Here is a 12,605-nt window from a genome sequence, read left to right on the forward strand (position 1 = left end):
TGAACTAACCTGAACTAACCTGAACTAACCTGAACTAACCTGAACTAACCTGAACTAACCTGAACTAACCTGAACTAACCTGAACTAACCTGAACTAACCTGAACTAACCTGAACTAACCTGAACTAACCTGAACTAACCTGAACTAACCTGAACTAACCTGAACTAACCTGAACTAACCTGAACTAACCTGAACTAACCTGAACTAACCTGAACTAACCTGAACTAACCTGAACTAACCTGAACTAACCTGAACTAACCTGAACTAACCTGAACTAACCTGAACTAACCTGAACTAACCTGAACTAACCTGAACTAACCTGAACTAACCTGAACTAACCTGAACTAACCTGAACTAACCTGAACTAACCTGAACTAACCTGAACTAACCTGAACTAACCTGAACTAACCTGAACTAACCTGAACTAACCTGAACTAACCTGAACTAACCTGAACTAACCTGAACTAACCTGAACTAACCTGAACTAACCTGAACTAACCTGAACTAACCTGAACTAACCTGAACTAACCTGAACTAACCTGAACTAACCTGAACTAACCTGAACTAACCTGAACTAACCTGAACTAACCTGAACTAACCTGAACTAACCTGAACTAACCTGAACTAACCTGAACTAACCTGAACTAACCTGAACTAACCTGAACTAACCTGAACTAACCTGAACTAACCTGAACTAACCTGAACTAACCTGAACTAACCTGAACTAACCTGAACTAACCTGAACTAACCTGAACTAACCTGAACTAACCTGAACTAACCTGAACTAACCTGAACTAACCTGAACTAACCTGAACTAACCTGAACTAACCTGAACTAACCTGAACTAACCTGAACTAACCTGAACTAACCTGAACTAACCTGAACTAACCTGAACTAACCTGAACTAACCTGAACTAACCTGAACTAACCTGAACTAACCTGAACTAACCTGAACTAACCTGAACTAACCTGAACTAACCTGAACTAACCTGAACTAACCTGAACTAACCTGAACTAACCTGAACTAACCTGAACTAACCTGAACTAACCTGAACTAACCTGAACTAACCTGAACTAACCTGAACTAACCTGAACTAACCTGAACTAACCTGAACTAACCTGAACTAACCTGAACTAACCTGAACTAACCTGAACTAACCTGAACTAACCTGAACTAACCTGAACTAACCTGAACTAACCTGAACTAACCTGAACTAACCTGAACTAACCTGAACTAACCTGAACTAACCTGAACTAACCTGAACTAACCTGAACTAACCTGAACTAACCTGAACTAACCTGAACTAACCTGAACTAACCTGAACTAACCTGAACTAACCTGAACTAACCTGAACTAACCTGAACTAACCTGAACTAACCTGAACTAACCTGAACTAACCTGAACTAACCTGAACTAACCTGAACTAACCTGAACTAACCTGAACTAACCTGAACTAACCTGAACTAACCTGAACTAACCTGAACTAACCTGAACTAACCTGAACTAACCTGAACTAACCTGAACTAACCTGAACTAACCTGAACTAACCTGAACTAACCTGAACTAACCTGAACTAACCTGAACTAACCTGAACTAACCTGAACTAACCTGAACTAACCTGAACTAACCTGAACTAACCTGAACTAACCTGAACTAACCTGAACTAACCTGAACTAACCTGAACTAACCTGAACTAACCTGAACTAACCTGAACTAACCTGAACTAACCTGAACTAACCTGAACTAACCTGAACTAACCTGAACTAACCTGAACTAACCTGAACTAACCTGAACTAACCTGAACTAACCTGAACTAACCTGAACTAACCTGAACTAACCTGAACTAACCTGAACTAACCTGAACTAACCTGAACTAACCTGAACTAACCTGAACTAACCTGAACTAACCTGAACTAACCTGAACTAACCTGAACTAACCTGAACTAACCTGAACTAACCTGAACTAACCTGAACTAACCTGAACTAACCTGAACTAACCTGAACTAACCTGAACTAACCTGAACTAACCTGAACTAACCTGAACTAACCTGAACTAACCTGAACTAACCTGAACTAACCTGAACTAACCTGAACTAACCTGAACTAATCCTTTATATGATACCGAAATATGTTGTTAAAAACACTAGAAAACCACTATGAAATTACTTGAAAACCCGAGAAGTATCTCTGAAAATAGGAACAAACCCGAGAGAATCCTACAAAATATCCTAATTCTTTATAAAAATACTCTATGATGTTGTTAAAAACACTAGAAAACTACCATGAAATTCCTAGAAAACCCGAGAAGTATCTCTGAAACTACCATGAAATTCCTAGAAAACCCGAGAAGTATCTCTAGAATCAGTAACAAACCCGAGAGAATACTACAAAATATCCTAATTCTTTATGAAACACTCTCAAGTTGTATCTAAAACACTAGAAAACTACTTTGAAAGTATGAGAAAACCCGAGAAGTATCTCTAGAATCAGTAACAAACCCGAGAGAATTCTACAAAATATCCTAATTCTTTATGAAATACTCTCAAGTTGTATCAGAAACACTAGAAAACTACTTTGAAAGTATGAGAAAACCCGAGAAGTATCTCTAGAATCAGTAACAAACCCGAGAGAATACTACAAAATATCCTAATTCTTTATAAAAATACTCTATGATGTTGTTAAAAACACTAGAAAACTACTCTGAAATTACTAGAAAACTCGAAAAGTGTCTTAAGTATCCTAACAAACCCGAGAGAATCGTATAAAGTAAAGAAACACCGAAAAGTATCTAAATTTACGAAGTTTATACTCGGTTAGTTCAGATCTCCTTTGTCATTCTTTTAAAAAACAAGAAAAAGTGAAAAGTATCTCAATATCCTAACACACCCGAGAGAAGCATAGAATAGTACAAGAAATATACGAAGAAACAGAAAAGTTGTTTGTACCCGGTTAGTTCAGATCTCCTTTGTCATTTTCAGAAACAAGAAAAGTAGGAAATTATGAAAATATAAGCAAACTCGAGAAAATCTACAAAATCCTAGAAAAGTACAAAGAAACACAAAAGTGTCTAAATCCGAAATAATCTCAATATCCTAACACACCCGAGAGAAGCATAGAAAAGTACAAGAAATATACGAAGAAAGAGAAAAGTTGTTTGTACTCGGTTAGTTCAGATCTCCTTTGTCCTTTTAAGAAACAAGAAAATATAAGCACACCCGAGAGAATCCTAGAAAAGTACAAGAAACACACAAAAGTGTCTTAATCCGAAATAATCTCTAATGTACCAAGTTTCTAAAATTACCAAGAAACACAGAAAAGAGTCCCTTAGTTCAGGTCTCCTTTGTTATTTTTTAAGAAACACAAGAAATGTAGAAGTATCTAAATATCCTCATCCTTTATGAAACACTCTAAAGTTGTATGAAAACACAGTTAAAACTACTTTGAAAATACTAGCAAACCCGAGAAGTTACTAGAAAAAGTAATAAAAGTATCCCAAAATCGTTACAATTCCGAGAGACTTACTAGAAAAATGTTAAATAATCCCTCAAAAATCTCAGAAACTAGAAAATGTTCAAGTCTCTACGAATCACACACCGAAAAGTATCTCAAATTTCCTAGAAGCTCGAAAAAGTATGTTACAGTCGGTTAGTCTTGTTCTTTAAGAAAAATGTCAAAATCCGAAATAGTCTACGAATCATAGCAAACTACAAGAAATATACAAAAGTACCTAAATCTACGAAGAAACAGAAAAAGTGTTTGTACTCGGTTAGTTCAGATCTCCCTTGTTCTATAAGAAACGCTAGAAAAGGGAAAAGTGAAAAGTGTGTCTTAATATCCTAGCAAACCCGAGAGAAGCATAGAAAAGTACGAAAATATCCTAATCCTTCTAAAATAATTCAAAATGTCAAAATTCTAGAAGAATACGAGAAACGTACAAAAGCATCTAAATTTACGAAGTTTGTACGCGGTTAGTTCGGATCTCCTTTGTCTTATAAGAAATAAGCCCTACGAATCATACGTAAACATCCTAAGCCACTCGAAATTATCTCTCAAAATCAGTCATAGAAGAATATAAGAAACACCGAAAAGTACAAAGTTACTAAAAAAGTATATACTCGGTTAGTTCAGATCTCTCTTGTTCTATAAGAAACACTAAGAAAGAGTGAAAAGTATCTAAATTCACGAAGTTTAGTTCATAGGAAACCGTGAAAATATAAGCAAATCCTACAAAATATCCTAATCCTTTATGAAATACCTAAATATGTTGTGATGAAAACACTAGAAAAAATAAGAAATAGTCTCTCGTAATCTAAGCAAACCCGAGAGACTTACTAGAAAAGGGAAAAAAGTCTCCACGGATCGTAAGAATCTAAGAAACACAGTAAAGTATCTCGATTCGTCAAGAAAGTGTTATAAGAATCCTAGCTAACTTGAGAAATATACTAGAAGACGTAAAAAAAAGTACAAAGACGCATAAAAATATCCTAATTCGTAATAATCCGACACCGAAGTTCTAAGAAACACTAGAAATACCCAAATCCTACTCGAAATATATAAAATCATAGCAAATCCGAGAGACGCCAGAAAAAGTAAAAAAAAAGTCTACGAATCCTAGCTAACACAGGAAAATCATACGAAAGTATCTAAATTTACGAAGAAAGAAAGAGTGTTTATAATCGGTTAGTACCGGTTAGTTTTGTTCTTTAAGAAAAAATGTCAAAAACAGTCAAGTATCTAATTATCCTAGCAAGTCCTAGAAAAGTACGAGGAAACACAAAAGTATCCTAATCCTTCAAGAAATACTAAATCATGTTGTTAAAAATCACTAGAAAACTCGACAAGTCTCTCAAAATCAGTACAAACCCGAGAGAGAGAGAAGCATAGAAAAGTACAAGAAATCTACAAAAAATCAAGTGTCTATACTCGGTTAGTTTAGGTCTCCTTTGTTGTCTTAATCCGAAATGATCTCTAAATATCCTAGCTAACGCGAAGTCATATAAAAGCACAAAGAATGTACGAAGTATCCTAAATCCTTTTTCTAGTTTATACTCGGTTAGTTCAGATTTCTCTTTAGTCTTTAAGAAACATAAAAAAAAAATCCTATCAGAATACAAGAAACATACAAAAGTGTCTAAATCTACGAAGTTACAGAAAAGTTGTTTTTACTCGATTAGTTCAGATCTCTCTTTAGTCTTTAAGAAAACACAAGAAATGTAAAAGTCTCCACGAATCGTTACAAATCCAAGAAAAGCACAAAAATGTCTAAAAGTACAGTTACTCAAAGAAATATCTCAAATTACAAAAAAGTGTTTGTACTCGGTTAGTTCGGATCTCCTTTGTCATTTTTTAAAAAACACTAGGAAAGTGAAAAGTATCTCAATATCCTAGCAAATCCGATCGAAAGTTCCGTAAAGTACACTAGAAATCCTAGAAAACTACTCTAATTATATGAGGAAACACGAAAAGTATCAGTACAATCCTGACAAGTTACTGGAAAAAGTGAATAAAGTATCCAAGTCACTAAGAAACACAGAAAAAGAGTTCTTTTCTTCGTTATCGGTTAGTGTCGTCCTTTAAGAAAATACGAGAAATGTCGAAAATAATGTGTGATCGTGTAAAATCCACAAGATAATAATAAGTATAAGTTTCTGTAAAATAATAGAAAACACGAAAGTATCTCAAATCACACAAAAGAGTTCTTTCTTTTGTTTATAATCGGTTAGTTTAGGTCTCCTTTGTCATATTTAAGAAACACAAAAAATGTCCAAGTATCTAAATATCCTAATCCTGTATAATCCGACTCTGAAGTTATAAGAAACGCTCGAAAGAGTCATAATTTACTAAAATACAAGAAAAGACAAAAAGTATCTAATCCTAGAAATTCCTAAAAGTACGAAGAAAAGCGTCTAAAATTACAAAAGTGCAAGTTTCTGTAAATTCCTAGAAATATAATTAAGTATCCCAATTACTAAAAATCACGAAAATGTACTATTTATCGAAAATTATAAAAATCTCTAAAAAAAACGAAAAGTATCTAAATTTACGAAGATACCGAAAAAAGTCGTTTATACTCGGTTAGTTCAGATTTCCCTTGTTCTATAAAAAGCACAAGAAATCTAGAAATATCTAAGAATCCTAGGAAACACAAGAAATGTGAAAAAGTATGCAAATATCCCATAATACAAGAAACTTCACAAAGTGTCTAATTTTAAATAAAGACGAAAAAGTATGTTTTAGTCGGTTAGGTTTGCTAGTCTTATAAATGCACAAAGAATCAAAAATAGTGTTTATCGTCGGTTAGTATAGATCTCGCGTGTTCTATAAGAAATCCAAATATCCTAGCTGACACGTAAAATGCAATAAAAGCATCTAAATTACTAAGAATCCGAGAAATCACGTAAAAGTACAAAGTCACGAAGAAGCACAGAAAAGTGTTCTTTTGTTTACAGTTGGTTAGTTTAAATCTCTTCTAGTCTTTAAGAAACACAAGAAATGTCAAAGAGTATGCAAATATCCTATAATATCCAAGAAATATCTAATTATCCCATAAAAGTACAAATATACTAAAGTATCTTAATCCTTCTAAAATCCAAAGAAAGTCTTGTCTTGTAAAGTTACTCTAGAAATTCAAAATATTCGAAGAATCACAGCAAATCCATCAAGTCCCATAAGAGCACAAATGTAGTTACTCGAAAAAGTATCCTAAATCACGAAGAAGCACTGAAAATGTCTAAAATCCCAATAATGTGCGAAATCCCTAAATCACAGAAAATATCAAAAGTACTATGAAAAGTACAATTACTCCAAAAGTTGTTTCTTCTCGGTTAGTTCGGGTTTCTTTTGTTCTTTGAAGAATCGCAAGAAATCTCGTAAAGTATCATAATTTACTAAAATACAAGAAAAGACAATAAGAATCCCAATTCACTAAGAAACACAGAAAAGTATAGAAGTAGTCGGAAGCTGTGAAATCCCCAAGGAATTCAAAAAGTTCTCTTTGTTATTTTAGTTCCGGTTAGTTAGGGTTTCTTATGTTTTATAAGAAATCACACGAAATGTCGAAAAGTGTCTAATTCTAGAAATCCTTAAAAAATTTCAAAAGTTACAAAAGTGCAAGTTTCTATAAATTCCTAGAAATATAAATAAGTATCCAAATTTACTAAGAATCACGAAAATACATCCTTTTGTTTTTAGTTCCGGTTAGTACGGGTTTATTTCGTCTCTAGTAGAAATAATCAAAAATGTGTCTAATTGAAGAAATCCTTAAAAAGTGCAAGTTTCTGTTAATTCCTAGAAATATAAGAAAGCGTCTAAATATCCTAGCAAATCCGAAAATCATCTCGATTACTAAGAATCACGAAAATGTACAAATAGTCGAAAAGTGTGAAATTCTCTACAAAAGACGAAAAGGATCTAAATTTACGAAGAATCGTAGAAATTCTACAAGTACCGTAAAATCCCTAAAAGTCTCAAAAATTACTAAGTTTTTAAAAGTACGAAGAATCATAGGAAATGTCTAAAGTGCTATAAAATTCCTAAATCTATAAGAAGTGTGAAGAATCCTAGAAAAGTGTTGTTTTAGTTAGTTAGTTCGGGTTTCCTTTGTCTCTTCAAAATTACAAAAAGTGGAAATCATAGAATATATCTAAATAGTACCGTGAAAAGCACAGTTATCCGAAAAGTCGCTTATAATCGGTTAGTACGGATCTCTTTTGTTCTTTAAGAAATCACACGAAAAGTAGAAAAAAGTCCAAAAAGTTCAAGTTCCTATCAAAATCATACAAAATGCAAAAAGAGTCTAATTCTAGAAATCCTTAAAAAGTACAAAGTTCCCATGAATCCTACAAAATCCATATAAAGTTCAAATCTCTGTAAAATGTCCAAATCATAGTCAATTCCTAAAATCACAGAAAAGTATTCTTTTGTTACAAGTCCGGTTAGTTTCGTTTCTTTTCAAAATACGCGAAAATCGAAAAAAGTGTCTTATCCTAGCTAAATCGACAAAGTGTGAAAAATGTTACAATCTATGAAAAGTACAAGAAATGACAAAGTTACTATAAAATCCCTAAATGTGAGAAGTTACTACAATTATGAAGAATCATAAGAAATGTCGAAATACTGTAAAATCCCTATACTTCCAAATTTATAAAAAGTGTGAAGAATCCTAGAAAATCATCAAGTTACTCGAAAAGTGTTGTTAGTTATGTTTCCCTTCTTTTCTTTTAAAACTTCCAAATTCGTCTCTTCTCCCTTCTTCTCAAGAATAGTCGATTAGTTAAGGTTTCCTATGTTCTTATAAAATCACGAGGAAATAAAATAAGCAAATCCTAGCTAACCTGAGAATTCCTTCAAATTGTACAAAAAGTGTGCTCCTGTAAATTCCTAGTCGTACTGTTTCAGTCAGTTAATTCAATTTCCTTTGAGAATCCTAGAAAATCATCAAGTTACGAAGAAATAATCAAATCCTAGCTAATCCGAGAAATTATCCTTTAATCCATCCATCCTTTAAATTGTTCACTTCGAGTCAATTTTGTCTTTTCTAAGAAATATCATAAATCCCTTAAAATTACAAAGAAATAAATTAAATAATCAAATCCTGTACGTTTCTGTTAATTCCTAGAAAACACAGCAAATATTCAAAGTTACAAGTTACTATGAAATTCCCAAAAAGTGTTGTTTTAGTCGATTAATCATGTCTCGTTTCAAATCTAGTCATCACGAAGAGATACTGAAAAGTATGAAAAATAGCAAGAAATAGTCGAAATATATCTTCTTTTAAAAGTTTCTTGTTTTAGTCAGTTAATTCAATCTCCTTTGAGAATCATAGAAAAGTCGTGAAAAGTGTCTAAAAGGTAGTTTCCGTACATTCCTAAGAAGTTTCAAAAAGTGCTGTTTTAGTCCGTTAATCCAGTTTTCTTCAAATATCCTAAAATAATGTTGAATCACATAAATTCCTAAAATGCTAGAAATAGTCTACATCTATCTTCTTTTAAAATTTGTTAGCTCGAGTTAATTCAGTTTTTAATGTTTTCATTAAATTATGCAAGTTCCTATAATTACTTTGCTTTAATCAGTTGATTCACACTCTTCAAGAATCCTAGAAATCTCAAAAATAGCTGTTATCTTCCAAAGTTGTATAATCGGTTAGTTAGGGTTTATTGTGTTTCTTTTTCAGAATCCTAGAAAGCCCAAGTTTTTGTAAATTCCTTCGAAATGGTATTTTAATCATCTAGTTCCAATATATGCAGTTTCTTCAGAAGTCCCAGAAATCACACAAATGTTCAAGTATCTGTATATTCCTTCGAAGTAATGATTTAATCATTTAGTTCCTATCTCTCCAATAATCCTAGAAGTCACACAATTGCCCAAGTTTCTTGTTAATTCCTAAGAGCACTAAAAGTTACTGTTTTAGATAGTTAGTTCAGATCTCCTTGTTTTCTTTCTATTTCAATAAGTCCGAAATATCCGATTCAATCATCAATACTAGTACCTATTTCCACCATCTCATATCTTCCTTATATTCCAGTAATTTCACACTATCCTATATCAATCTAATCCCTTCATAATATCTTCTGTACGCTTCGATACTTCCCTCCTTTCCATCAAATCCAAAGAAATACAATGATATCCATCCTTCCTTTCTAATCAATACTTCTCTCTAGCTACTTCCAAATAGTTCCTACATTTCTTATAATATCCATAGTTCGTTCATCTTTTCCTATGTTCTCATAAGTTAGATTAGTTATCCCCATCGCCTAATATCTCTCTCAAATTCAATACTAGTATCTCTATTCTCCTCATTCCCCACGCTGTAATATCTACAGTCTTCTTATAATATAGTCATCGGACCTATAATCCTTCTCGATAATCATCAATATATCCTTCTAATCTAGTAAAATATCAATGTTCTCATAGTTCTCTTAATAATCCATCATCTAGCTATCAATACACACTCTTATCTCTCTCTCATTTATCTAATACTTCACCATCCTCTAGAAATCTCACAGTTCTTTTAATAATCCATCCGCTTCTCATCTCCCCCAATGCCCAAATCATCCGTCTCTCAGTAGTTCCCCATTCGTCAGGAATATAATCTCATGATAATATCCCATCAGTGTCTCTTCTCTACAGTTCTTATAAATTCCGTATCTAGTTCCCTCCTTCCTAAAATATCTCTCATAGCTATCCTTTCTATGCTCAGTAAATCATCTAGTCCCATCTAAATAGTCTTCTCTCAAAGTTACTCATAGTAGCTCTCCTATAAATCCTTCACAAATAGCTCTCTTACTATCAAAGTTCAGTTACTTCCTTCAATCATCTCCGTCTCCCATCCCTATAATAATAGTTCCTTCACTATCTCTCCCGCTCACATCTTCTAATATCTCTTAATCCATCCCTTTCCTAGTTCTCTTTACTCTCTCATCTCCCCAAATATCAGTTCTCCCCTTCTCTCTAATCCCTACAATCCCCCGCTTGCGAGTTCCCTTGGAAATATCTCCGAATCCTTCCCTATATCCTCCCACTACATCCCAGTTCTCTAGTAATATCAATACTTCCTTCCCTACAAGACACATCCCTTCTTTCCAATCTCTCCCCTTCACCCTTTCCAGCTCATCTCATCTCTTTCCGTGCCTTCTCTTATCCCCGCTATAGCACTATAATCCCCTTCTCACTAGTCCCCTATCCATCATCCCTTCTAATAATATCTACACACTCCTGTCCCTCATCCCTAGTCCCCCCGTCGCTTCTAAATCCCATCCTTTCTCAATCTCTAGTTAGCCTACTCCTATCCCTTGTCGTTCGTCCCCCATTGTATCAATACTCTCTTCCCACACAAATTATAGCAATACTTCTTTCCCCCAATGTTCTAGTACTCCTGTCCCTCATCGTTCGTCCCCGATTGTATCAATACTTTCTTCCCTCACTGTAATATCAATACTTCTTTCCCTAATGTTCAAGAATTCCTATCCTTCATCCCTTCCCCGTGAAAGTTCTAATACTCCTTTCCCACATCCCCCTTCTCCAGAGTTCACAAATTCCCATCCTTCATCCCTTTCCCTTCCCAATTCAAATACTCCTTTCCCTCATCCCTATAATCCCCCTTTCCCCCTCATAGCTCCCTTCCTAGTCCCCCAGCATTCCCCCATCCTTTTCCATCCCCTTCATAATCCCACCTTCCTTCCAAAAGCCTTCAATCCCCCTCCCTCTCTCTTATCCTCCCCTTTCCCAAGCTCTTCTTATCCTTCATCCCTTCTAAAATACTCACCTTCTAGCCTTCCTTCCCTTTCCTTTAATGCCCCCCTTCCTTCATCTCTCATAAAAGCCCCCATTCCCCCTCCTTCTTAAAATCTATATCCTCTCTAGTCCCCCTTTTCTGCTTCAGCATCGTCGTCGTCTTCTTCTCCTATCCTGCCAATCCTCTCTGCTCCTTCATAATACTCACCTTATCTCTCATCCCTTTCTAGTCCCCCCTTTATCCTTCCTCTTAATCTCTTCCATCCCCTTTTAGTACACTCTTATCCTTCATCCTTATTCCGTGTACTCCCATCCCTCATCCCTTTTCTAAAATGTTCCCATACTCCTGCCCCTTATCCCTCTTCTATAATATCCAAATACTCCCATCCCTCATCTCCTTTTTATAATGTTTCCATACTCCTCTCCCTCATCCCTTTTTTTTAATGTTCCCGTACTCCTGTCCCTCATCCTTTTTTTATAATATCCAAATACTCCTGTCCCTTATCCCTCATCCCCCTTTATAAGTAAAACCCCCAATTTCCCTCCATAATGTCCCTTAATCCTTCCATCTCCTTCTATTCCCGTTTTCTAATATCCTCAGTTTCCCCTCTTATATCTCATCTTCCCCCAAAATGTCCCTTTTTTTTTTTAAATACTTTCCAAATCATCTAATCTCTTTCCCCGCAGTATCAGACAAATAAATAAAGTAATACATCATCTCAGCAATAAAGAAATACAAAAATTATCTCAATAGTTCTATCTAAATAATTACAAATTAATACTAACACCCGTGAAAATCTAAAAAATGCAAAATCACACTGGAAATGTCCCCCTAAATCTACTACACACTTTAAGTCAAAAAATCTAAATCACTTGTTGACCTTTCCCAAAGAATAATCTCCCCTTTACTTCAAAATTCAAAGTCCTCAAATTCAATTTCTCAAAAGACAGTCAAATCAGAAAAATACAAATTACTTTAGTTTCTCTGTCTTCCCTACATCCCCAAATTTCCACAGTGCATCCTGACCCTCACAATACAATTTAATAATCAATATATACCACCCTTTAATGTGTCACTTTTTTTTAAATATCTAAACTATCCTCTAATTATAAATAAATAAGAGTACATGTCTTTAGAAACACTTTACTCATCTCTCAATATAATGCAGACCATGTATCTCTTCTTCATTCATAGAAAAACCAATAATATTCATCAATAAATACTAAATATACTAAATTTACAAAATACAAGCTCTAAATCAGTCATAATACTGCGGGGAATGTTTCCAAAAATATAGACAATACCTATAAAAAGTTACTACATTTCCACAAAATAAGACAATCCTCTCCCCAATCCCAAAAGACCACTTTC

Source organism: Euwallacea similis, chromosome 8 (genome assembly GCF_039881205.1).
Source record: "Euwallacea similis isolate ESF13 chromosome 8, ESF131.1, whole genome shotgun sequence".
Lineage (NCBI taxonomy): Eukaryota > Metazoa > Arthropoda > Insecta > Coleoptera > Curculionidae > Euwallacea > Euwallacea similis.